Source organism: Corvus cornix, chromosome 5 (genome assembly GCF_000738735.6).
Source record: "Corvus cornix cornix isolate S_Up_H32 chromosome 5, ASM73873v5, whole genome shotgun sequence".
NCBI classification, from domain to species: domain Eukaryota; kingdom Metazoa; phylum Chordata; class Aves; order Passeriformes; family Corvidae; genus Corvus; species Corvus cornix.
In genome coordinates, this window is record NC_046335.1 from 54,182,706 (window position 1) to 54,210,041 (window position 27,336).

Below are 27,336 nucleotides of genomic sequence, written 5' to 3' on the forward strand. Positions count from 1 at the left end.
TCATTTAATTCAGGCCAAGTGGAATCTATCTACAACCCATGGGAAATGTGAGTCACTGTACTGCAGCAGTAGGCAACACAAGCTATCAATCCGGCACCTAAAGAGCTGAGAATATTTAAAGAGTGAAGGCTGGCTCAATGGATGCTCATGACTGGAATCACTACTACTGAATGGAGGACCCTAAGTGCCCTCCACCTCCTCCAATATTCTAGATGCAGCTTAGGCTTTTGCAGCCTTCTCACTGGAATTCTATGCATATATACTTGTGATAAGACTAGGTCAGAGTAGATGTAATACAATTTCTTCTGCAGTGCAGATTCTAGGGCAAGATTTTAAAATGCAGACCATTATTATCTCTTGGGATCCCAAGATCTTCTATCCCAATTCTATTTAAATTATGCTGAAAGTAAAATATCCACTAATTTAATGAGAACCACATGATAAAGCCTTCATTGAGAGCTGAACAAAGTCCTGCAAAGACTTTTACAGAAGCCAAATAGTCTGACTCATATAATGTCCTACTAGAGCAAATATAATTACATAAATGTATGAAAATGTGTATGTGCATAATGACTTGTGGGATTGCATATACTTCTACTAAAACACAAAGAATGGAGCAGCTTTCACAGTGAGATTAGAAGTTTAGGTATGTATTAGTATTTTTTATCTTAAGCCTTTGTCACAAACTAAGGAAATTGGAATACTGAAAGGTTTCTTCATTAAAACCAGCACCAACCACATTGTGGTCATCAGATATCGAAATGCCGTAACACTCTACAATGAATTTCTAGAAGTTGGAACAGGCAGACAGGTATAAAATTATTAAAAGCTATAAAGGCCAGCAGAATAAACTATCTGATACAGATATAAAATACATGTTTTGCACAGATTTGATTGAAGAAACTCTTATATATATTTTCTAGAGCAAATAATCTCTAACTCTGTATTGTGCCAGTATGCAGAGCAGTTTGAGGAAAATAAACAGAAGCTTGTTTCTCAGAGATAAGTTTTGCCTTATATTGGTTGCATTTATATAATTGTCAGAACATTCTTCAGATCTGAATATGTTCTGTTTTCATTAGTCATGTAGAAGGAAAAGGGAAGCAAATACAGAACAATTCTTACAGCTTTCTCTTCCAACTCCACACCTCTTTACAGTACACAAAAACAAATCCAGTTCTTGGAATAAATTCGCAAATATCTTAGACTGCCTCTTCCAATATTCTTCATGAAACTACACTTTTTGTTAGACATTTCACACTGCACTGCATTTATAATTATTTATCCTGTCTGCATTCAGAATGAAAACAGATAAGATGTCTATTTTGGCCTATCAGATAGCATAGGGTGCTTGCTCTGCTCAAGAAATTAAACGTAGTTGAGCTGAATGCCTGATGGCTGATTAGGCTCACATTTCACAATTTAATGAAACAAATAGAATCAGAAGGAAAATATAAACAAATTAATTTTACTTCTGAGATCAAAAAGTCTATGCAGATATAGCAATAAAGCTATGGTAATATAAATAGCATAATTAAACCATAGGTGGAAAGTCTGATATTATTTTCAATTATTTGAATGTGTACCAAGCCTGGAATGGAGGCTGTAATTTTGACAAACTTTGATACCAGTTATTTTCATTAATTATTCAATAGCAAGCTTCATTAGGCTTCTTGTAAGTAAAAAAAGAGAAAAACAACAACGACAAAACCACAGCAAAAAAAAGAAAAAAAGGGATTTACACTAAATCACATTTTGCTTCTTGTCGTGAGATAGCTACACTGTATCACTCTCTATATCCTTGTTGAGATGGATTGATCCTGCACTTAGGGTCGTTAAACTTTGTCACTAATTTTCAATGAGCTTGGGATATAACCTTAATTGCCAAAGTAACAAACCTTGGAACTCTTCACAGTCAATAATGAAATTTGCAAGGATGAGACTGGTTTATCAGCATGAAGTGTTTAAAGTCTTTATCAGAGGAGAGCCACAAGACTTCCGCCATTCAGAACAAGGCAGCAAATACATTTCAATTAAAACCAAGCAAATAAAAAAATAGAAAAGAAAATTTTAAAAAAGAAAATTGTGAAAAAAGGATATAAAAATGATGGGCATATAGAAAAAATGGACCCAAATGAAAAGGTAAAAACAAAACCTCTAAGAGGCCTGTGAAAAGCAGAGATAAGAACTCTACTACAGGGTCAGCATGTACTTAGGCATTGTTGCTTTGAGTGCTCTGAAACAATGGTGACCAATTAATTGACTTTCTACGGAATCACGGAATGGCTGAGGTAGGGAGTGACCTCTGGAAGTCGTGTTGTCCTCCGTTTTCTCGGGCAGGGCCACCTGGAAAAGGCTGCACAGCACCATGTCCAGCTTGGTAGTACCTTCAAAGATGGAGACTCCATCACCTCTCGAGGAAACCTGTGCCAGTTCTCAGTCACCCACTGTCTTTTCAAATTAAAAATTCCTAATAATATAACAGTAGTGTTGACATTGCTTTGTGGGAATGAATAGGAAATGTTTCTTTTCAAAAGAAACAAATTACCAAAAAAATACATGTTCTGAAACATATCCACTTGCAATCAAATTTTTTTGTGTTTATAGAAAAATTGGTGCCATAATTTTGTCCTGAATTATTACTTTAAAGTCAAAAATTACATTAAAATAAGCTCTGACTGTCATTGAATCAGAGAACGCCCCTGGATTTTGAGGTGAATATGAATTTTCAATTAATAATACATTAAAAAAGAAATTTTTTAAAATGTTGAATATTAACATTTTCATTAAGAGGCCACAGGCAAAGAAGAAAAAACTTCACAGGGAACTGTGATTCTGATCACCTCTAGAGCAAGTCAAGGAATCACTCTCTTTACAACTCAGGTCCACAATTCTCATGGCACCTCTTCTCCAGGCAGTGTGCTCATGTTCTACAACAGGGTCTTTTCAAGGAGTAAGAGTGGCCACTGGTTGGTTCAGTTGGGGTTCTCGTTCTTATTTTTATATGGTCAGAGTAATTTCCACCATTTCCTCCCTAATCTCTCACTCCCTTTACCATATTGGAAACAGTCTAACCCAATTGGTTTGGCATCTTAATAGACAGTCAGTCAATAGAAGAACATCTGTGGAGGTTTGGCTTTATCCCACAGCCTCTGTAAATTTTGTGCCCTACTGGAAGACTATTGGGTGTCCCTTATCCCCACAACTATAGGGAATATTTCTGGTTTTATTTATTTGTGTCCTTTAGGTTAGCACACAGAAAATATGGGCTAAGGATTGTATTTTCACAAGTTTTCTACTTCTGATAAAGCATTTGCATGTCTATTTATTCAAAATTCATGTTCAGTCTCAAATGCATAAGTTTGTGGGAGAAAAAGGTTTATTCCAACTTTGACAAGGAATAGTTTCCCCTCTGACAATAAAGTAAACAGAAAAATCCTAATAATTTTCTCCTGTTTCCCCGATGTGCATCTCAAATTGAGTAACTGTCAAAAAATCATTTCACCCCATACAAAATCCCACTTAAATTGCAGTAGCCATCTTACTTTACTGCACTGCTTGTCTGCTTACCTGCTGCTAAAGGAAAGGTTTGTTTAACCTAATCCTCTCACCTTTGAATGATGACAGGATGTCACATCTCAAACCAGTCAGTTGAAAACCTGAAATAATTTATAATTGGAAATGCTTCTCTGCATACATCATTTTCTCCTCAGAGATCAAGGAAAGACAGGCAGAAAGCCAGCCTTGTTTCTAACAAATTATGCCCAGACTAACAGAACTTGAATGATCTCTCTATGGAGCACATAGGTAGCTGTGTGGGGCTTCTTACATGTATTTCTGGAGTGAAGTAAACAGAATATTTTGTAACAAGGAACTTTATATTCCCTAAAACATTGGTGCAGGGTTTTGTAAAACCTAAAAGGGCATAAAGATGTCAACCAAAATACTATTTCTTAAAACAACCTTATATTCAACCATTGTGTTACCTTCAAAGAATAATAACAATAACAGAACAACTACAATAACAGAAGCTGCAAATTATATTAGAAATCAGCTGGGAAGTGTGATTAGGCAGTTACAGGAGATTTTCCCATAAAAATGGATTTTAAATGAAGGTTTCCTTTAAAGAAAACTAAAAAAAAAAAAAAAGGAAATAAACAGACCAACATATATTAAATTACCCAGACTAAATGTAACCTGCTTTGTGTTTGGAAAAGGTCTGAAAAGGCTTTCTAGCTTTAATGGCAGGGGAAGGGGAAGGAAAAAGTAGGAGAGGGAACTTCAAGCTTTGTCTGGAAATGTTACCTATGTAAATTTTAACTGGACAAGTCACATCCAGAACATTTCTGCAGCTCACATGGGTGTTGCAGTTCCCCTCCAGCACTGGGGCCTCCTGTAAAACAGAGGGAGGAGAACTAATTCATCTCATCACCCCTTCGCTGCTCTGAAGGGTCTGACCTGGCTTGACACAGCTACAGTGCATGTCCTTAGACAAGTATCCATCCATTCCATCCCACTTGGAGTATTCCTTGACAGCAATGCCATTTCCATACCTCCAACAAGAACTAATGTCACACATTTTGAGCATAGAACATGCTGAAGAGATATCCATACTTTAGGACAAAAATCTGTTGTGCAGATCTCTTAGGGCAGAACTGATATATCCCAGATGTTTTGGGTGTTGATCAGCAAGAGCAGAAGGTCTCAACAGAATTCTAAAACTGAAAAATAGGAAGAGGGAAAAAACCTGAATCTAAACATCAGCAGTTACATCACTGAGGAGGGACAACTTTTACATTTTTCATCCAAAATGCATAAACTCAGAAAAAAAATTCAACTGCTAGCTTCCAGCAGACTTGTTTAAATAATATCCTAATTTTAGAAACCTCCCTTTCTAACCTAGGGATGGCTTCATAGCTTCCTGCTTCACTGGGTTTAAGATTTCCTTGACTGTAAAGATTTCTCTAAGCTGCTTCTCTCCATGAGCAATAGGCTGCAGTGAAATCATTTCTCTGCAGTATTTTCTCAGTGAAAATGTCCACAAATTGATTTTTCACCCTTTGCCCTCCCTTTCAAGATACAAATTCAAATATAAACAAGGCAGACTATCTCTGCCTTGTATATACATCTTTTTCCTCAAGTGACTTTATAAAAAGGCAACATATACAAAGTATTAGACAGGCATTAATAATAAAACCCACATGAAGAACTTAGAGAAGCATTGTGAGCTTTCATAAAATTTCAAATAAAACCTCTTCAAATCTTGAAAAAGAGCCCACTTTACTAAAGTGGAAAGATTGAAAGTATTTCTTCCCTCTGAAAATGATGGAAGGAGTTAGATCTGTTCTATGGGAATCCCAAACAACAAAACACTTCACAACTATATTGTTAACATTGTAAGATTTTTACAAATCATCTTGCTCTATGCATGCTCCATACTCTAAAGATTTCGTCCTGCCCTTATCTTACAGGAAAGAGTGCAAGCTTGGAGAAAACCAGGACTCAAATGATTAAAACATTTCATAAATTTTAAAAAATTCCTTGAATGACACCTTGAAATGAAGCCCACAGGTAAAATACATTCCCTCAAGAAAAAGTGCCTGTAACTGTCAGATGCATTCTGCTGAACTTCCTGACTGCAGCCTGGAGAGTTGATAAAATCTGGTAACAAAATGCCTATTTTTAAGCTGAACAGTGATGACAACAAAATGCTTGGAGATATTTTCAACATACATGACATCTTTCTTCACAAATAGAACTATTTGTACTCAAAAGCAAAAGGAAAAAAAACCAAAACATTTAGTTCTGGACGACTTGTATCAGATACTTTATTTTAAAGTAAACGTAAAATGCAAATTAAATACCTATGTTATTATGGTAAGATTTTTACAGCATAAAAGACATCCCAATTTTATATAGCTCTGAGCATCATTCTAGTGAAGGCGAGCTGAAAATTGGCACTCTGTGCCCACTAACTTAGCTCTCGCTGTGATTTTGGCCAGGTCATTCTCCCTTGAAGAGCGAGTGAACCTTCCCACTTGCAAAAAATGAGATCATAATAAGCAAATATTTGACATTACAGAGAATTGGTGTGGCTTAGAGTAGCACTTGGAAAGCCATGTGCAGTTCTAGAGCACTTAGCAAATGCTAAGCCCCATTCTTTTCTTGTTCAGAACGAGAAGTAGTGAGCTGCCATACTTGAGAAATATGTGAGGCTGCAGCTGTAGGCACCCACTGTCTCAAAAATATCAAGTGCCATAAATAACTATAAGTGGCTCTTTGCGTCTTTATGACCTCCTCTTTTTCCACCTAATATTCTGATTGGTTCCTTATCTCAAAAAGAGCATGTATTTGTAACTCAGAGTTTGCTGAAATATCTTCCAACTGCAGCAGCCTGTACATGGTCTGAGTTTGACAAATTTTACAATGTGATAATTTATTAAGTTGAAATGCACCAGTCATTTCAAACAAACATTCAATTACATAAGCTAAAGATTGGATTCTTCAAGTTTGCATTTCAAGACTGAGCGTTTGCATGTTTATTAGCCTTAGATCAGAACTTAGAGCTCTGTCTGAACTCCAAGCTGTCAGTCCTTTGATACACAGTAAAGAGCTCTTTGGTCTCTTCACTCTTTGAACTGCAACAGCAAAACTGAAGATTTCACTGGGATAGTTCCTTCCTTTCTTCTCTGAGATTACAAAATTATTTCAGAGCTTTCTTCTTTTTTTTTTTTCCAAAAAATGCTTCTTCCTCTATAAAGCTACCATGCATTTAATCAAGAAAATGTTGCTTTTGTTTGAATGCTGATTCCCCTTGAAAAATCTCCCAGTAGAGAAATACCATAGTAATATTAATCATTTTTCATTGTGAATTAGGAAAACTATTGCAACTATATCAGCTGTCTTAATTTAAAACATCCCATAGCTTGTGGAGATACCTATCTTTTCTGGCATATAAATAAAATAAGTACAGAATTCCAAAATGGAAAGATTATACAGTGTTCCTTTCATGGACTGTCAAAGTAAGGGAGAAATTAACATTGTGGTACTCATTTGCCTACCACCAAATTCTATTTTGGTATTTCCTGGTTATTAAATGTTGACAGTATTCCAGATAGCAATCCAAATTCCTGCAACTGCTTTCAAAAGTTTAAGGACTCTGTGGTGCACAGAGGCTCTCAAAAGCGTGTCTGGTGTTCACGTTTCAAGCCTTCGAGAACAGAAATATAATCCTTTATAAAATATTCAGTATTCCTTTAGTTCTGGGCCAAGATTCTGATGGGAATAACAAACATACACACGGAGGAGTCTTGCACACACTTCCCCTCACTTTGCTAGTGCACTGTCTCATTCAGATTTCTCTTTTGCTGGCAAATCCCAGTAGCCAAACCTATACCCTATTAATAAATTCACTGTGGTTTCTGCAATACCATTAGATGCCAGTAATTGCCCAAGCTACAGCCTTAGGTGCCTTAAAATACCGTGAACCCCACTGGTATCTAATTATTAACCTGAAGCCAAATTCAGCTGTTAAAGCCATGAAAACATTTTCCCAGCACTAATTTTCACCATAGGTACTTCCTATGGCAAGTAACCAAGCTGCTGATCTTTACTTCCACTCCCCACTATCAATTATTTTGACTCCAGGACACCAAAGGCTGTGATTTAGAGGCGAGGGGAGCATATTAAAAACATGCAGAAAGCCTGGTTTTAAAGCGTGTTCTCACACCAGTACTCTACATCCAAGCATTATTTTAGTCAGGTGAGAAAAACAGAAAAAGAAGGAGGTTTGTTCGACCAGTTAGAATTAGCCAGCACTTTTCAGATACTGAATAACAGTTGCTATACATCAAAAAGTTTGCAAACCAGACCTTATTCCTAAATATTGGTAATTGTTATCGAAAGATTTCTAATTTCAGGGAAACACTGCACTCCTACCAAGTGCAGACCAAGAAAAATGATGTTACATTAATTAGCTATAGGATAAGGTATGAATTATTTACCAAGCTTGATTCACATGCATAATTCTTCACAGTCAAGCATGCAAATCAGATCAGGTAATTCTACACAATCATATGATTACTAATTTCATATCCAATTACTTCATCAGTGTCTGCAATTGCATTATTTAGAGGTACAGATCTGATAATATTCTTGTTTACATATTTTACAGACAGCTAGTACATTTTTGGAGTCTATGTAGATACTAAATATAGAATTTTAAACCCCAATGATAAGGCCATATGCTCTTAACAAAGGTTCTCATCTAACTGTAGAAGAATGCCTTCAACTTCTATCTTTCTATGGTTTGTAAGGCATAGATGGTACTGTGTTGCAAGTCAAAGAGATTTTTGTTCATGTCAGACAACAGGTTTCAGTATTTGCTTGATAGTGGACACCAAATGCAGAGTAGCCTTTTATTTGAGTCCTAACAACTGTTACCATTAAGCCTTAAGTAACAATCAAATTGCTGCTGCTGCTGTATTTGATAGATTCAGGTAGAAACTTAAGAAAACTCTATCCAATATTCAGAATTTCTACTGATGGTTGTCTTCAATACACTGTTCTAATTTGCAGCTTCTATGACTACTGGGAGCACTAATTTCTTCAAATTAAAAGGAAACAAAATCCAATTTTTATATTTAAACAAGAACAGGCACAATTTTCTTTGAAAGCTGTTCCAGCAGATAGAGCATATATACATCTACACACATATCTCCATTTTAATGCAATAACACAGCCACATATATTCCATTTCAAGGATTTAACAAAGCAGAGAAAAGCACAATCAATTTTAACAATGTACTTTTTATGCAACATGAGGAAATTTTAGCCATTACTGAAATGATTGTACTTTTACCTTTTAAAAATATTCCCTATAAACCATGTGAATTTCTTTAGTTAGATGAAATAAAACAATGAAAAGGAGCAGCATAAATATTGTGTTTCTTTGTCAAAGAGTTTCCTATACATGCTATATGCTTATGAGGCTTAGGATCTTTTTTTCCCTGTACAGTTACACCTGTTATTTAATTTGAACTCCCTGAACCTAACAAAGAGAAGCACTAATACCTATACAGCTGTTGTAAGATTATGACTCAGTGTATTGATTTCAGTGGTACCAGTCATACATTTGTGTAATGCCTTTTCTAGTAACTCCAGTTCCCTTAAATATATTGTGGTCTTAGCCACAAAAACTCTGGCAGCAGAAAAGCACACTGCTAGAATAAGCAAAATTCATCATACCCACTGAAGTTATCTGTGATTGAAGAAACTGGTTATTTTTTGTGCTGTTCCTAAATCTCAACTTATCTTTAGCCTTAGCCCTTTATAAGTGTCATTGCTGTGCCACTGGGCAGCCAGGCAGCACTGGACAGCTGCTGGTCAGGGAATGAGTTCTGGGTAACCACAGATCCCCCCCAGCAAACTAGCTTGGTGTCCTTGTTTCATGCCAGCTCACCTGTCCAGTCTCCTTTCAAATATTGAGGGATTGTCTGTAAAATCAACATTTTTTTAAGGCACTTCTGTTCAGCCAGAAAAATAATAGCTGAGTTTAAAATTAAGTACCAGAAAATACATTTGGGGGTCCATTTTCTGATTTAAATCAAAACATTACTGAATCCATCCTTTTTCCTCTAATAATTCTATTGTCTCATTTTTCCTTTGTGTTAAATTATTTCTTTTCCTTGAAAAACCCTTCAGAGGGAGCAGGAAATACAAAAAACATCTTGTCAGGCACAGTGGAGGAACGTTCTCATTTGTTTCAGTTGGGTAGCTATGTGGAGACAGCTTTCCTTAGCTTTCTTGGCTGCCCCAAGAAAGAGAAACATGAAGGCCAGTCATCCCAAGAAAATACAGTCATACCACATTTGGAATCAGTGTTCCACACAATGGAACACTTCAAGTTCAACCAGTTGTTCTGAAATCACTCCTAAGACAGGGCTGGGCAAGCTAAAAGCAGGGAAAAAAAAAAGAAATTATTTGAAAATTTTAAGAACAGATAATAATCACGTTAGTTGGGAGACAAAGAAAGGGAAAACTCATATTTTACAAGCACTTACATGTGTAATTAAGGCTTTCCATCCATATAATGGTAGATGGCTCAGACCAAGCAGCCTAAATTTTATGTATTTTGGGGAAAACTAAAATAAAACTCCTCTGCCTTATATTCTTCTCCCTCTCCCATCTTCCCATCATTTAATATCCAAAAACAAGAGCAGGCTATATGATTGTGGTCCACATTTTTCTCTCATGTGCCACTTCCCACTTGGTGATGGTGAAATATCATTCAATTGATTCTTTTGTCTCTGTCTTCTTCGATGGACAGAAAACTTGACGAGTGCTTTGGAGCATTCTCACCACTTTACCATCAGCTGTATTCCAACTAAAATGGAAAAGCAGCATTTAGCAAGAACTGTCCATAAAGTCTTACCCCTTCTATAGCTGCTCAGAGAAGAAACCCTCTGCAGTTGGCATATGTAACCACAGTGTGACTCACCACAGCCTCCACAGACACTGAAGCATTTTTTTCCGACAAAAACAGAAGAAAGAGCTTAATCAATGAAATTTCCCTGGTTTTACAGATTATTAGTAATATATTCTTATGCTGCCATCAAGAACAACCAAAATATGTAAGTATATCTGCACATGAAGACCAAGTTCGTATGGCCATTAAGACTTAAATGTTAATCCTTTTTCCCTGTGTAATTCACATAAATTATAGTAAAATCCACATCTTTCAAACTGCTTACATTGAGCTTTTGAGCCTCAATCCAGCAAACACCTGTTTATGACAGAGGAATTGTCCCATTGATTTTAGGTATACACATTAAACAGCTTTTGTTGCTTTGGAAACTCGGACTTGTAACTTACTTTTGTCAGCAAAATCCCTTTCACTGGTTTTCAAATAGCTGTTGGATCTGGCAATTCTTTGGAGAATGAATCAGATAAGGGTAATCACTTGCCCTGGGGAAGAAGGCTGCTGGGTTTGCCTGTATGACATGTAATACATGAACCCTGCTAACACCGTTCTGATTATATTTCCAAGATACACACAAACATTTTACTAGCATGGGCTTATCTCTGGCTCAAGGCCTAAAATAATTAAGGCTCTAGGCTAGAAATGGAAGAGCTGTATTTGAGCATTGCAATGGAAACACAATGAATAAGAAGGCAGAAGTCTTGACAAATATGAAATACAAGAACTTGTCAGGCAGTAATGCCATGTTATAAGCATGACATGATTTGTTTATATAACAACTAATGGAAGGTTTTATACAGCAAACTCCCTTCCTCAGGAGTCAAAAAGAGTAAAACTGACTACTGACTAGAACTTGCCAGCTTACAAATCCAAATAAATTAATGTGAAAAGCATATGTCATCAATTACAGTTGAAATAGCTAACTGTAATTTTTGAGATCCATCTATTAAAGGCGATGTTACAGTTTATGCTAAACAAATCCTTAAATTCTCCCCGTTTCATTAAAAAGCTTAATATTGGAATTTCATAGGCAGGGAAAGCTATGACTGTTCAGGAGAGGCAAAGACAAAAATTGAAATTCAAAGAAAGAAACAGTAAAAGAAGTTGTGAAATCACTCAGTCAAATGGTTTACATTAGGATAAACGATTTTGCCCAGTGTGAACTCGAAATGGGAGATGACTTTCAGTCGGCACAAATGTTGTTCTAAATATATTTCAAGAGCAGCAAGTGTTTCCTGTGAATTTTTGTTCCTACATGGCAGACCTTCATCTAAATCCCAGCATCATGGATGAGCATCCTGCACTCCCTCCTCCAAGTGCTGAACCATATGTATTATTTGATGTTTCCCTGCAATGTGAGATGAATACCAGAAACAACCTCATGCCAAGACCTTCACATCCTGCAAATATGCAGGATTCTTCCTTCTGTCAGTCCTTGACCCACTTCACTGAGAGAGGCACCAAGAAGGGGATTTAACAGAGCTCCACACCACAGTGCTGACTGTGGTTGATGTTACGTAAATTATACACTTTACCACAGATGCTTTTGTGAGGTGACCATTACAGCACCACAGAGCTTTTACACAGCCACAGATGAGTCCCAGGTCTCCCTGAGAAGAGAATACAAGGCCATTGCCAGTTTCACTTCAGAAAATGAGATTTAAACTCAGTTATTTCCATGCTTTAACATAATATCTGACAGCCACGGGGTTCAGTGTTTGCATACACTGCTATGCATCCTAAAATTAACACAGAATTTTGTTGCAGACAATGAAACCAAGAAAAATTATCACTAACATCTTGAAAGTGGTAGAGAAGAAAACACAAAGTGTCCTCAGAATTCCAGCTTCCTAATCTTATCAGGCTTTTCTTATGAAGAAGTCCAGAAAGTCTGTTTTAATCTATTTGCTTAATTATTTTAGCAAAGAAAAAATGGATAAAATCTGTTATCTCGATGGCCATATCAAATATGGATTCAGACAAATCTATCCCGCTTATCTAGTTCTACTGAAACATTTATTATTGCTCCAGACAAGAGAAAAGGCATTTCCAATTAAGGGAATTCTCATGAGAAAATAGTACTGAGAGCAGAAAGACCTTGAAAATCCAAAACACAGATTATAACCCTACAGAGCTGATTCATTAATTGATAGGGCCATTTACACCTGGCAGTGTATTTCACTGGATAACAGAGAGGTTATCTACTACACTCAAATAATTCAGCATGCAAAACTAACTTGAGAATGATGGTAGTGGGATTATGCCATTTTGAACTATTAGATGGGAGAAAACATGAATTTACCCAATTGCAGAACACAAAAATTATTGCTAGTCAGTTTAGGGCAAAATCTATTTCAAAATCTAAAATTCACAAGAATTTACAGCTACTACAACTGACTTAATTTCTGCAATCTCTCAGGTTCTAGGTAAGCCTAGGTGTGACAACATTTCTTTCAAGTAACTATTGATATTTCAGCAGCTACATTACAACCTTTTAGAACCTGCTTACGATGTTTGTTTTTATGCTGTGATCATGCTTGCTGCTTTTACTATCCTCTGTATTCTGAAGTCTGTGTCCTTTGTACGTGTGTCAGAAACAAATGATTCAGTACTATTGACCTTCATGAGGTACAGAGCAAAACGGTCTGCAAATCCCACATAATATTTACAGCTGGAGGCCAACAGGTTCACTCTTTAATGAATTATTCTAGTACCAGTGATATATCAAACCCAATCTGCTTGCTATTTTTGCTTCAAAAGGCACCCTTCTTGGCTACCTCAGTTACAGAGTGAATGAAGTAAAGTATGCTTCATGTTTTGGTGATAAAGTTGAAAACTGTAGGCAGAAAAATAGAAAACAAAAATGGAACTTCAGTTAAAATGCTTTCATTTCCATTTCACACACTGGTCATATCACTGCCCCTGAATGTGTTTTTTCTGGTTTTTCCCTCCTTTCTTCTTTATTTCTGTGGTCTGATTGCCCAAATAGCTATTTTTAACAAGACTTAGTGTTTTCTAGCTTCTCTTTCCAGGAGTCTCTTCTGCAAAATTAACAAGGACAAAACAGTGGCGTGCAATCATAACACACACAGGGTGAGACAGAGACTGAATAGATAAATCCTTGAACTCAAGGAACCCACAAACACCTGCCCAGGTTTCCTTTTTGGTGTCATTACAGAGTAAATCATACTTGAGCTGAGAAACTCCACATTGCTCCCACTATCATTTAGTTCAAGAGAGACAAATACTTTTAGAGTAAGACCCTGTCTGTGGCTCTGTTACAGATGCCAGAATGGCAAACCCAAACAGGAAACCAGGACCGCTATTAGTGACAGATGAACTGCGGACTTCGAACCGAGGGCTTCCAAGGAGTTCCTTAAAACATATTAGTATTCTCAATAAAACCTGTACTTAAAAACAGAGCAGAACTTAATGGATCTTAAAAAAAAAAAAAAATTCTGCAACAATTCCCTGACAATTTTTTAATTTCTTTCAGAGGATTTTATGAAGTTTATTTGGTTTTATATTCTCTGCTGTTAATCATGAAAGAAACTCCATCAGGCTTGTCAACATACAATGTTCATATTGTGTAATTTATGGAAAGAACTTATGATTCTTGTGCCAGAAGTGATCTCATCTCAAAATAAGTGTTTTGAGTGATCCCTGTTTCTATTGAATCTTTTTAAGAACACCAAGTTCTCTGTCTATATAACTGGGCACCATATCAAATGTCAATGTAATCTTTTCCACTTACACCGCCAGCCTCAGACAATGGCCTGAGCCATCAGCAAGTTGCTGTTAATTTTAGCTATCATGCTGCATATTACAGGTCCAGAACAAGATTTACATGAGATTGAACACAACCACGAATTGAAAAGCCACTTAAGATTACTGAAACTATATAAATGAGGCAAACTGCTGAAGACAGCAAGAGGAGTCAGAGGAGGTTTTACCTCAGCCTCTGCTATTCTTGCAGCCTTCAGTTTTGGTCGCAGATGCACATATCCATGAGCTTTCAGTCTGGCACAACAGTGGAATCCTTTTTTTCTTGAATGACATGGAGAAAGAATTAAAACATTGCTCCCTTTTATCACCCCTGTAGCCATCACTGAATCTCCAGCTCAGTAATCTTCAGCATCTTACTCCCTGATCTCCCAAGATTCCAGTTTCAGCTCAAGTATTAAAGATGTTGACACTCTTATTCAGGCCATAAGTGATTCTAAAGAATTTTACCATTTAAACTTAAAGCGCTTAAAGCTTGCCTAATTGCTGTTTTCCATGCTTTATATTCAGCTGATGACCAGAAAAAGTTGTATTTAATGAGGAAGAGGCACATTACTGAAACCTAGATAAAAAACGAGTTTCACTGATGAGATCTATTTTTATAAAATTAAAATTATTATTATGTCTGCAATTCTTAAATTATTTCAGGAAGAGTGCCAACATCATAAAATGCAGGAAACAATAATGAGAAGCCCTCTTGCCTCTGTGGTAGCATCATAAATTATTTTTGATGAACGAGGCAGGCTTCCAAATCTTCCTTTCAGAAATCCAAGCCAATACTCAGATTGAATAAAATCAAGCTTGGCTCAGCGGCAGGCAGTTACAGTCTGGGGAAAAGAGCCTTCAGTTTCCCTTTCCTTTCCCAGGACACTTTACTTAACAGCACAAACCCAGAGGACCCAGGCTGTTAGCTCACAAAGCCATCTGCTTTTTAATCATCTGTGGGAACCATATGAGTACTTAGTTAAGTGCTATTCTGCTTTAGTCATCTTCCTAGTCCCAGATTTCTTCAGCTTTTCCTTCAAGAATATATTTAAATCTAATCAGTTTTCCCATGTCTGCCTTGCCTTTACTGAGTAGTTTAGTAGTTTGAAGGACAAACAGGTGAAGTTTTTCTTTTAAATATGAAGTAGTACATGTTTAGAAAGTGAGAATGAAAAGAGCTTGTGTTGTTCATGTCAAAAAAATGAGAACAAGAAAGGGCACATTCCACATTTGTTTCTGTCTTTGCCACAAGAAGGAGGGGGCCACAGACTCTTAGAGATGGCAATAAACTTTACTACTGTGAGCTTTTGTAAGTTCCCTAACTTCAGTTTCTGGTGATTCCCTGTTTTTCACGTTTACAGTATCAGTAAGCAGCACAAGGGCATGTGAGCGAGAGGAATCCAGAACAGCCATTCAAAAGACAGAACACGAATCTTTTTTAATTTATGTTTACAGCTCTTCAGAACTTCATAGCTCTCCACTGGCTTTGATTGACAGTAGCTATCTTCTACGTCATTTTTTAAGCAAATCAGCAGGAACAGCATCTAGGCTTCTTGCCTGTACTTCTGCCCTGCAACATCTGCCTGTGCTGACATTCTGCTCAAAAGGAGCACCAGTTTCCAGTGCAGATCTGCCACATCAGTGGGACAGCAAAGCAGGTAGATTTTGCAACATGTACCAGGGACGTAAAAAAATTACATGACTTACTTAAATCTGTATTATTCCTCTACAACTGTGACCTTGGTGCAATCATTAGATAATGACATACAAGTCCTTCCATTCACTTTGTTTCTTATCTTACTATCTGGTGGCATTCAAATAATTTTTTTTTTCATTGTTACAATTCATCTTACAAAGTTTATATATTGTCTTTATCCTTTTTCTCCTCACTGTTGTTAAACTTTTAATGTATGTGAAAGGAGATGTTATTTGCTCAGCCCTACACACTTTTAAAATCCTAACTGAAAAAATCTGAAAACAAAACTAAACCCATTGGTTTGGCTACAAACAAGCACTGACTGATCTACAGTGATATACGTATGAAATAAGAAGCTGATACTCGGTTTCTCAGAAGTGCTTAAGGACCAGGTATATAAAAAATTTATATAAAAGTTATATAAAAGGAAAAGGCATATAAAAAGCTATATATACCTCTGGAAAGGTATAAACTGATTCAGTTATATGCCATTCTATGGATCTGATCATAGAGTAGAAATGGATCCATTTTAAAAAGCTTAGGGAAAAACATAAAACATATCTTAGAATTATTAGGAATTTCATTTTGAGAAGAAAACTTCAGAACAGTAATGAATAAACTGCATTCTTCAGTGAAAAGCAACCCCATTTACATCATTAGCAAGGTTTAAACATAAATAATGTCTCTGAATTATGTATATTGAATTACAGCAGGCAGTGGCAAATAACAGCACTTACTCCTCTAGATGTGCACTCATGCACCTACATTTTCTTCCCTGTATTATCCTCAGAGGTCAGAGAGGCCTGTGGGATATAAGCTAAGATCCAAACAATATGCAGATAACTAAGCTGTCACATCAAATTTGAATGCTTTCATTTCTCAGTAGTGCTTTCATTTCTCAGGAGCAAAATGCAAGATTCCTGGTTAGAGTAATAGTGAAAGTATAGTAAAGGATTACTGAGGGGATATAAATAGGGGTAGAAAAAAGAAGGCATAATCTGTCTCAGAAAAGACATTTTCCATCAGTATCAACACAATCATTTGTAACCAGATGGCTCCTCTACATTTCCAAAATAATGCTGCACATCCTAACAAGAACAGTCATGGGACTGACTCCCTGCTGTTATGACCGTGAGGGAAGTGCATTCTTTCCATGTTATATAGAGAGAACTGGACAGAAGCATTTCTTAAAACAACAGGAAGGTGAAGATACATACTGTTTTTATATGTATCCCAGAATGGCTGCAAACACAGAAACTAAATTCAGGGCTTACATAAACGTTTTTCCGTAGCTCTAGATGTCCCTTGTACAGATCTAATGCACATAGGGCAATATTCCAGAACTATTGCTTTGTTGCCACCTCCATCCCTTAGAAAATAAGGAATAGATCCCAGTTCTTGAAAATGGTGTGAAACAGTGCTTCTTTTGACCAACTAGCTGTGGTCAGCTACAGTCAGTGCTGAAGAAAGTCAGGTTTGTGTCATCAGTTAAGCACGGAGTAGAAAACGTTATCTCTTCGCACAGACTGAATTCAACAATTGCATTTGATTCTCATTCAAATCTATAATATTTGTCAAGGGACATTAAAAAAACGATTATAACCTTAAGATGCACTATAAATTATAAGGAGAGGAAGCAAGGAGAATTCATGTTACCATGAAAAAAAATGGAAATGCTATACCAAGAAAATAAATGTGTCTGAAACAATGTAGATGGAAAAGGCACATGTGCTTTTCCTTTTTTTTTCTGGTGATTGGTTGGGAACTTTCTTCATTTCATTCATGTTAATTATTCTTAAATTTCTGCTGCCATTACTGACCATGAGCAAGGAGCTCCAAACTGTCAACAGCTCAGAGCATTTTTTCCAGAAAATCATTTCCAATTCTTAATTTAAGTCTGTCTGTTACTTGGTTGAATAAAGAAAGACATTTTTTCATTTATTTGTACTTCTTTCAGCCTCTCTGAAGAACTAATCATATGTGAGTATTTGGGGATCATGTATCTCATTTAAGAAGGAATTAGTCTCTATGGGGTAAAGAAACAACAAGAATTAGGGACAAGAACAGGAAATCCAAAGCTTGCAGGAATTTTAAATTCGGAATAAAAATCTCTCCATCTGTAAAACTATATATCAAAAGTGCATGTGGTATAATTTTAAAGTCAGCTCATCATTAGATCTGTATTATACAATGAAGCATAAACTTATTTTAGCATGAAGTATGGAGTATTGGATCTTAGTTTCACACATCACCTGAACGGAAAGATGTCTGGTTCAATTATTTCTTTGAGATTTTCTGCAGGTGTTTCATAACCCATAAATGTCACTTATCAAAATGCAATTACATCGCCTCTTTGCCAACATCAACATCCCTCCTTATCTGCATTTCATTTTCTGTCCTGCTCTAATCCTTTTTTCTTTCACCCCACTTTCTTTCTCTTATTCCTTATTAACCCACCAAACTGCAATAGTTCGCTGCACATTAGTGCCCACTCAGCATCAGCTGAAATGCTGTGAATGAGAGTGGCAGAAGAGCTGGCACACAGCTCCTCTCTGGGGCAGGAGCTTCTGGCAAGGACTGGAATGCATAAGGGTGACAGCAGAACTCCTCACTGCTCCTACTAAATCACCCAAACCCAACTGTCAAAGTCCCCAAATTGCCTGGTATGTCTCCAAAATACCAGTCCAGGTTTTGGAAGCAAGAGAGCTGACGACCATGACATCCAAAGTGAGCTTCTCTTTCGAGTCGTTAGCTGAAACTCTGACACAGTGACTGTAATCAGCATCAAAGGCAGCTCTGAGCTGCCTCTGGTACCTGTACAGGACACTGAAAAGCCTGAATGCCACTGGCCCCTGAGACTGTCCTCACTGTCTACCTCAACAACCCAGCGAGTTCCTAAAACCACAGGGTGCTTTTGGAAAAAGAAAACAGCCCTAGGGTATGTACTAGGAAACAACTGCGAGCAGTCAGCTTTCCTTCAGTAGTGGTGAAGTGTCCCATAGTGCATTGTGGAGGCAGGGGGAAGGCAGAAATCTTTTTCCTGACTCTCCACAAGTTTTAAATTGCCCTCACTGCCCTCTCCTGTCACACACTTTGGGACAGGCAACATTGACTACACAGCTGGAGAAACAAGCCATCAAGAGATCACTTTGCCTGCAGGCTGGTAGATGTAATGTGAAAGGGAAGAAAACTTCCCTTTCTGTAGGGCAGGGAAAGATATCAAGAATTTCAGGAGACAAGCTCATCCAAAATAACTGCTCTGCCTGTATAAACACCTTTGAACCTCTACAGCATAGGAAAAAAAGATGTTTCAAACAATAGAAATCAACTTAGCTTTCAGTATAGGCAGTTCCTTTACATCCCAGAGTATGACCATCTAAACAACTTTTAAGGATATTTATATCTTGTCACAGATATAGTATATAGAGAAAAACTAAACCATTAAGACAGTTTTATTCTGCAATAAAATCTAAGCATGTGACAAGAATTAGGACATATTCTATAGGTGATTGACTATATAGAATCTTGTCAATGTTACTCCAATGCATTTCTAATGCAGAAATACTTCTTAAAACGTTCAAAAGCAACATTAAACCACATCACAGCAATAACAAAAGCTTTTATAATGGACTAATTTCCCAAGAGTTTATGAAGCAGATGTTTATACAAAAGTTCAAACTCTCAGGTCTACCTCCTAGCAGTCATTTAAAAAATGAACTTAAGCTACAAATATTTGAATGTGCTCAAATGCCCAGAAAAAGAAGCAGGAAAGATGGAGAACACTAATTAGATATTGGGGATGCTGATGCACTGTGAGTACACAAAAATCCATTTTCAAGACAGGTGAAGAACAACAGGACACTTGGACCAGTTGCTCTCAGTTTATGATCTGTAAGTAATCTTACTCATATGTGCCTAAATACTTCTGGATATTTATTTTCCCTGCACAGTAATAGCCAGTTTTATTGAATGGAGACTGATCATTTCACAAGTACTAAAAAACAAGTGCATCTAAAAAAAAAAAAAAAAAACAAACCACAAAAACCTCTGCTCTTGTGCTGCAGCTATAACGTGTTAGAACCAACTTTATACATCAAGAAAGCCATAGAGAAGTGTTAACAGTTTATTTTCTTAAAAACTGTTAATCAAGAACCTAGCTTTCATCAGCACAAAGCCAGCACTTGCTAACATTTTGGAAAATATAAACTGCTTTAAAAGATTTGGTTCAGCAAAGTACTTGAATATTAAATCCAAATTCCTTGGTATTACAGCAAACTGTACAAACAAATACACATTTCTTCCCACCAATTCCTAAATATGACTAAAAGCAGAAGATACACATCTAAATGTCTAAAATCCCCTTTGAAATACTAGACTCAATAATATGAACCTTTCTGCAAGAATTTTTACATATAGCCAAGTGAAAACATTTTGACAGAATTTTTTAGAATGTTATTCAATTTTAGAGTAGCTTATTTTTCAAGTATAGCACATGCTGTGATTTAATAGATTACTACTGAGTAGTATTTAACCTTCTTCTCTGTGGTTTCAATGTCTTTTTCTGAGAGATTTATAGGAGAATTCTTAAAAAGCTTCGGTTTCAGTCTTGTGGCTTAAAACTTTATTTGGTAATACTGTATTACTAGAATGGCCTTGAAATGCATTTACTTAAAGAATTTTTTTTCCCCATACATCTATCCATGTGCCTGGCACACAGGCACAAACATTTATGTTTTATAAAAGCCCAGCTGTCCACCCAGCTTGCTGTAGCTGCAGAAGCCTCTCAGGGAGCTGTATATAACCACAGCCACATACCTGGTAATCAAACCAGTATCATCAGGAATGTCCTCTTTCAACAGCTTTGACAGAAAGCATGATCAATACAAAAGATTAGAAGCAGACTTATTCTTTCCCTCCTCTGGTATTTGTTCACATAATAACAGGCTACCTAGCTGGTAATGTTTGTTTCCCTCTCCTGGATGTAGCTCAGCAAATGAGCAAAGCTATGGGAGTTCTAAAATGATAGAGTGGGGTAACAACTAAAACATAAGTTCTGGCTCCTGGTGCACAAATACTTATTTTTTTAAAGAGCCTAAGCCCAGGGCTTATGAAGTTTTTGCTCTGACTCAAATCTCTGGCACATCAATGTGCTGTTATTCAAGGGTGCTATAAAAATTCAATGCAGAGTTTAAATCCTAGAAACATTAAACAAACCATACTTTAACACAGCAATTCCCAAATCATATAGATGTATAGAAAGAGGTTTAAAGATAAAACATCACTAGGTTTTCCTGTGTTTACTTTTGCTAACCAGCTCTGACTGGTAGTAAGATATAAGGCAAATTTACCAAAAGAGAAGCCCCTAGAAATGTCTTGAAGAACACAGAATAGGGTGCCATGAAAAGGCAGCAATCCAGAATTGTCTGAGAATTAGGCCTCTAAAGAGTATCCCAGAAATTATGCTGTTTCTTTCACAGATAGAATTTGTTCATGGGCTAACGTGGGAAACAAGTGGCTTCTTAAGACTCGTGTCAAAGGACGCCAAGGACATAAAAACCAGAAAGCTCCTCTGTCATGATGCTCCTGTTCTGTGAATAAGCAAAGCATGAATATTCTGAGGTGTTCTGATCTGGTGTCCTTCTATGGCTTTCTACTCATTGCAAGGTTTCTAACTAAAATAGAAACCAATTATATCTAACCCTTTGCCTATACCATCATTAACCTGCTTTCTTTACAAATTAAAGGCACTGAAGCAGAACTTTATCTTTTTAATGATGCTATCAATTTAATTCTCTTCGATCTTTTACCTTTCTTGCACAAATTAGTTGCCTGCATTACTTTTGGTATCATCTCTCCTGAGAGGTGATCCAGTAGGTGAGTTATTTTTAATAATGCTTAGGCATCAGCTTTCTTTTGAAGCTTCTGCAGCACTCATAATCCTGACTGCAAGGAAAAAGTTGGCACATCTAGACTTGGTATGGTGTTGAAAGAACGCTATCAACTTAAAATTCATACTGAGCCACACCCGGGAAGTACGAGTTTCTCCCTACTTAAACCAGAAAAAGAACAAGCACAGAAGAAGGAGAGGAAGAGTAGCAGGGAGGAGGGAGAAAGATTAAATGATGACTTGATGGAGATGAGCTGAGAAGAGATGATGAGAAGAACAAAAAGGAACATAATGCAGCATGATTGGGGAAAACACTAAAGACAAATTTAAAAAAACAGGAAGAAATTGAAATGTGGGAACATGAGACAAAGCCGAAAAAGTATTTCCTCACATTGCTTATTGGTTGTAAGGGTATTTTAATCGAAATGAATGGAGGAAAGACACACATCTGTGTCCCGTGCTCTGGAGTAGATGTATGTGCATTGACCTACCTGAGGAATCATCAAGAAGAGCAAAGATTTTCCCATGGGGTGTCTCAATGCCATGTCCTATTGATCATTGTGACCACAGTGTTGAAAAGCTAACAAGTCTTTTTTCCTGATTTGTCCCAAAGGGTATTACTGTGGATATGGGGTTGGTTTCTTTCACTTCAAGATCTTGGAAGAAAACATGTACACTTACAGCATTCAAAGTCCTAAAGTAATTCAGCTGCAAAATGAAAAACAGAAATGAAGTATGTATATAATTGAAATGAAATTTAAATTATATTTTTCCATTACAATCCGTTCTAAGAAGATGCTTTTGTTCACATAGGTTGGACTTGAACTTGATGATTTTGGAGGTCTTTTCCAACTTAATGATTCCATGACATTATATTCTGAAATTAACACCTTCTAGAAATTCCAGGACATCAAGTGTGTTTACACTATCAATTAGTGAGGTGCAAAGGAGGGGTGGGGGTTGATGTGCTGCACTCCATTATGGTTCCAGGCCCCCACATGCACCCTGTATCTTTACCCACAATGAAGTTGTGCAGGCACAATGCAGACTGATACCCAAAAGACCCCAGGGACCCGCAGCCCTTCTCCCAGCTCTCAGCATCACGGACAATGCTATCACAGAGAGGCTGTGCCATTCTGACAGCACACTCAGCACAGCTTGCAGCCTGGTTTATGTGAGGAGAGGTGGCACATGTCAATCTGAGTGACGAGCCATCCAAAATGTTAAATATTGCTCTGACACCAATCCCATCTAGGAGGTTTAACAAATGACTGCTTCAGCTTTCTCTTGGTAAAAAGCAATGAATTATCCCCCAAGAAGGAGTATGGGCCAATAGGAAGTACTTGGTAGAGTAACTACATCACTTGATAGGTCTTGAGAAAATGGCAATTCTCTTCTGAGTAGTTCTGTAATACTTCACACACTCAGAAGTCTCTCTGTCTGAAAAAAGATCCTAGGACATCAGTATATTCTTGCAGTCACAAAAATATATGTATAACAACCAAGTCAAAGGTAAAATGGGATAAACTATAGGATTATCTTGGAAGTTGTAACAAATTAGGACCCAAAGACACAAGCCCTAACTTCTTTGTTTTCCCTCTGGAATTATTAAGGAAGTGTCAGTGCCTAAAAAATGTTGCTTAAGAGATGTAAGTAAATTCCTGGTCAAATACTAAGCCTTGTTCATCTTTCCTGTGCTCCTTTTCAAAAGAGGACTCTAGAAAAATCTTTTGGGAAGCACAATAATGAATATGCAAGCAGTAACAGAGTTGATAAATCATTTATGAAAAAAGTGAAGGGATAACATTCCCAAATGCCAATCCCTTAACAAAATAAATACAGTCCATTTTGAAACAGACAATTAGATAACTGCCATACCCAATCCAGTGGGAAGACATGAATTATGACTGGCAGAAAGCAAGCAACCAGGAGGTCATTCAGCCAGTTTCCTTAAGAGGGATATTTCTCAGTGAGAAAACAGGAGTCTGCCAACCTGATGTGATACAACCAGTGGATGAATTCAAGCTTCTTGAGAAACAGCCTAAATGATTACATGAATGGAACTTTTCCTGCCTTTACATATCTGTTAAATGATGATTTTTACACGACATAAATTCTTTGTTGGGTGTCTTCAGTTTAGCATGTTTAAGAATTATTAAGATTACTGAACTTTACACAGGTAGTCATGACATTGTATAATTATTTTCCCTTTTCCTCACTCACTGCCAGACATCCTGATTTTACATACATTAAAAAACTCAAATAAACCAGAAGTGTATACAAACTTCAAGCGGTTAAAGGGATTTTGTTCGACCTTCAGTACTTTGTGAGTAAAAGAAGTTAACCCACCTAGGAAGAGAAAAGGAATCCAATGACAATCTACAACTGGGATTAGTACTTCGCTGGTGTATTCAAATTCTGAAGTTTTCTAGTAGAAAGCCTCACCAAGGTCTGCTTAAACCAACAAAGAGATTGCATCCTTTAGAAGCATTTTGGATCTGTTTCTTTATTCTCTGTGAAGAAAGAACAAGCTCATTTCTTATTTTAAAAAAGAAAACACTGTCTCTAAGCAGAACAAAATAGAGCAGTCCTCTGCATTTACCAGTGAGAATTAACTTGACAGAAGGACATTAAGGATTTTACTAACAAAGCAACAAAATCAAACAAACTGTGATAGCAAGCTTCAAGAAGTAGTAGGGCTAGAAATCCTACAATCTTTCCCTTAAGGTGCATATCTGCACTGTACAAGTATAAGGTCTGTAGCCTGTTTGAATTATGCAAACCTGACTGAGCTTTCTTTCAGAAAGAACCTCTCAGGAACTCAACACAGGAATTGGGGACAAGATCATGTAAATAGACTTGACCTCTTTCCTGCTTATAATTCATAATTTAGCTGCAGTGTCAAATAGCAAACTAGACGTAAATAAAATTCTTCTTATGAGGATTAAGCAAATAAGTATAATTAGTAAAACTATAATTATCAGAGCAATGTTCCCATTCCAGCAATAAAGAGAGAGTGCCTGTAGAATAAACTCTGGTTTCTCTCCTTCCAGGTTAACCAACCACTGAAAAAAATGAAAAAAACATGAATAATTCAGGATTGTACTTGCTTTATGTAAAAAAGGGCCCTGCATGTAAATTCAAATGAATCCCCCATTCACTGAAAAATCAACTCATTTACTTTCAGAATAGCAAACACAGAAAATAATTTCCTTTTAGATGACTGCATTGTATGACTGTTTTGCATCCTGTTGAACACACAGTAAGGAATTAACTGGCATAAACATCTCAGCTCCTACCCTGAAGGTGTAAACAGCCCTGGCAAGAGCCTTCTCCATCTCTAATTTTGTTTTTTTTAAGTAAGCATTCTTGCACAGACAAGATTGTCAAAAATTAGACAGCACAAGACACTAAACAATAGATGAGGATAATTAGATCACATTCCAATACCACTTTTTGTAACTCCAGTGAAAGGAAAGGAATAGAGTGTCAAGGTCTTTAATGCTTTTGTTTCTGAACCTAATTCTATAAAGTCATTTACTCACTTTCAAAACAGCTACCAAAACTAAAATGGCACAGCATTGCACATGATGAATCATTGCCTTAGTTTTAAACTTGTCCTGCAGCGTTGGCATGCACACAGGATGCAAGACAGTTTAATATTTTCTCTACAACATTTGAAAATATCTGGATTTTGGACAAAACCTGAGTTTCCACAATCATTATTTTAATCTGGTTTGCAAGTAACTGTACTCACATGAACCTAGAGAGTCACTAAACATCTGAAATAGTGTCTGAGCTACAGAATTCCTTGATATAAAGTTTGTTGGCTAAGTCAGGTAAACAGCAAGTTGTAACAGCAACCAAGAGCACTCACAAAGTTTTTATTTGTTGTTTAAAACTAAAGAGAAGTAAAACCATCTTTTGGCTTAAGGTAGGGGCACCTGAAAGGAGGTCAAAGAATACCTTAATAAACAAAGGTTAAGGGCTCCCATCCCCCTAATCTGCCCCCATGCAAAATGTTGCAGGAAGGAAGGAATGACAGAGGATTCCAGCATGCCTGTATCAAGTGGCAGCTCCTTCAGGAAGGAGAGGCAGGCAGTCCACAATCCATTTCAGTGTCAGTGTTTTATCTGCATCACAGACTGCTTAGAAATACTTCCACTACAGATCATGAAGAAATGGTGGCTGCCCAGGAAAGCCTCAGAAAGCTTCCTGTTGCAAACTGCCTGCAGTTGCCCCCTTGTGAATCTTCTGCTTCTCACTTTCAAAGGCTAATAGCCCCCATCTTTTGAGCTATACATAAAGTAGGGTAACCAAAAATTACTGGCACATTAACAGAGAGAAAGAGTTCTAAACGCCCTAAAATACAAAGGGGGAGTGGAGGAGAAATAAAAAAATATAACCCCCATTATCTTGTTTCTATAGTTTTACCTTGCTTAAAAGAAAACAGTCTTGTAGAGACACACATGGATATTTGTTCCTATCAACACACCAGGCAGTCTCCAGAGCATAAAGGGACTTTTACTCCATTTCACCCGTAGAGATAAACAAAAAGGCCATCTGCTTCTGGATTTGAGTCACTGAACTCCGGGAGCTGCAGTGAGTCATGTGTTCCCTACATTTGCTGTGGGGCTGTCACAGTAAAGATTCCTGTCTGTCATTTTTCATGTCTTCATCTTTCATGTCATTTTCCTGTCTTTACCTCATGACTCAGTGGGATGAACTGTGCTTAGCTCAGCACAGGTAATTACATAAATATAAAGTAGATGAGGGAAAGGCATTACAATTTTTGCTTTTCCCCTCACTCCAACAGAAAGCATCCTTCCATTCACATGGCAGAACAGCATTAGACCTCCTAAAGGAAGAGAGCCAGTTACTACAGGCACATCGGCCAGCCCGAAGCAAAAGAGAAAATCCAGTTTACAGGGACACAAGCAATTTATACACCCACCCTCAGGAAAGGAAAAGTAGCTAATCTATACTCAGTTGTTTTCTTAGTTCAAAAGTATAAATGACTTCATACTTACCTTTAGGCATACGTTCATGATTGTCTTGTGTCTTTTTAGCCTCATAACTGCTGAGGATGGTGGTAGTCACACCTTCACTGTAGCTCAGGGCCTTGCATGAGATCACTTGTTCACTGAAAAGAAAACAGTGATTCAGGGTCAAGATAATTTCTAGCATTATATTTTTATTTCCCCTGTACAGAAAGCCTTAGAAGCAGCACATGGACAATGCCCTGCAGAAGCCACAGCCATGGTTAGCTCTTTCAGCAGTTCAATATGCTGGCTTTGGCAGGCTTCTCTTAGCCCCTAACTTTCTCATCTTGGATTGCCCAGACCAAAGTTTCCTACCTTAAAGTATGTGCCCTGGACATAATGTTCTGCAGAAAAAATGGAGCTTCAAGTAGGTTGGCCTGGAGCCAGTTTTTGACCAAGGAAAAGCATTTAGCCGAGGCAAAGTCTCAGAGTGATCAGCAGCAGACAATTATTCTGTGAGCTC

At 37.2% G+C, this 27,336-nt stretch overlaps 1 long non-coding RNA gene across 2 annotated transcripts in view; it reads right to left on the reverse strand.

Annotated features, from left to right (window-relative positions):
• The window catches only part of LOC104692975, a 67,166-nt gene extending 40,199 nt beyond the window's left edge, over positions 1-26,967 (reverse strand). For both annotated transcript variants that reach the window (XR_002046820.3, XR_005602106.1), the window contains exons 1-3: positions 26,862-26,967; positions 24,181-24,344; positions 22,323-22,539 (exon numbers count right to left, since the gene is read on the reverse strand). This is a non-coding gene — a long non-coding RNA (uncharacterized LOC104692975). The remainder of the gene's footprint in view (positions 1-22,322; positions 22,540-24,180; positions 24,345-26,861) is intronic.
• Positions 26,968-27,336: the final 369 nt, after the last annotated feature.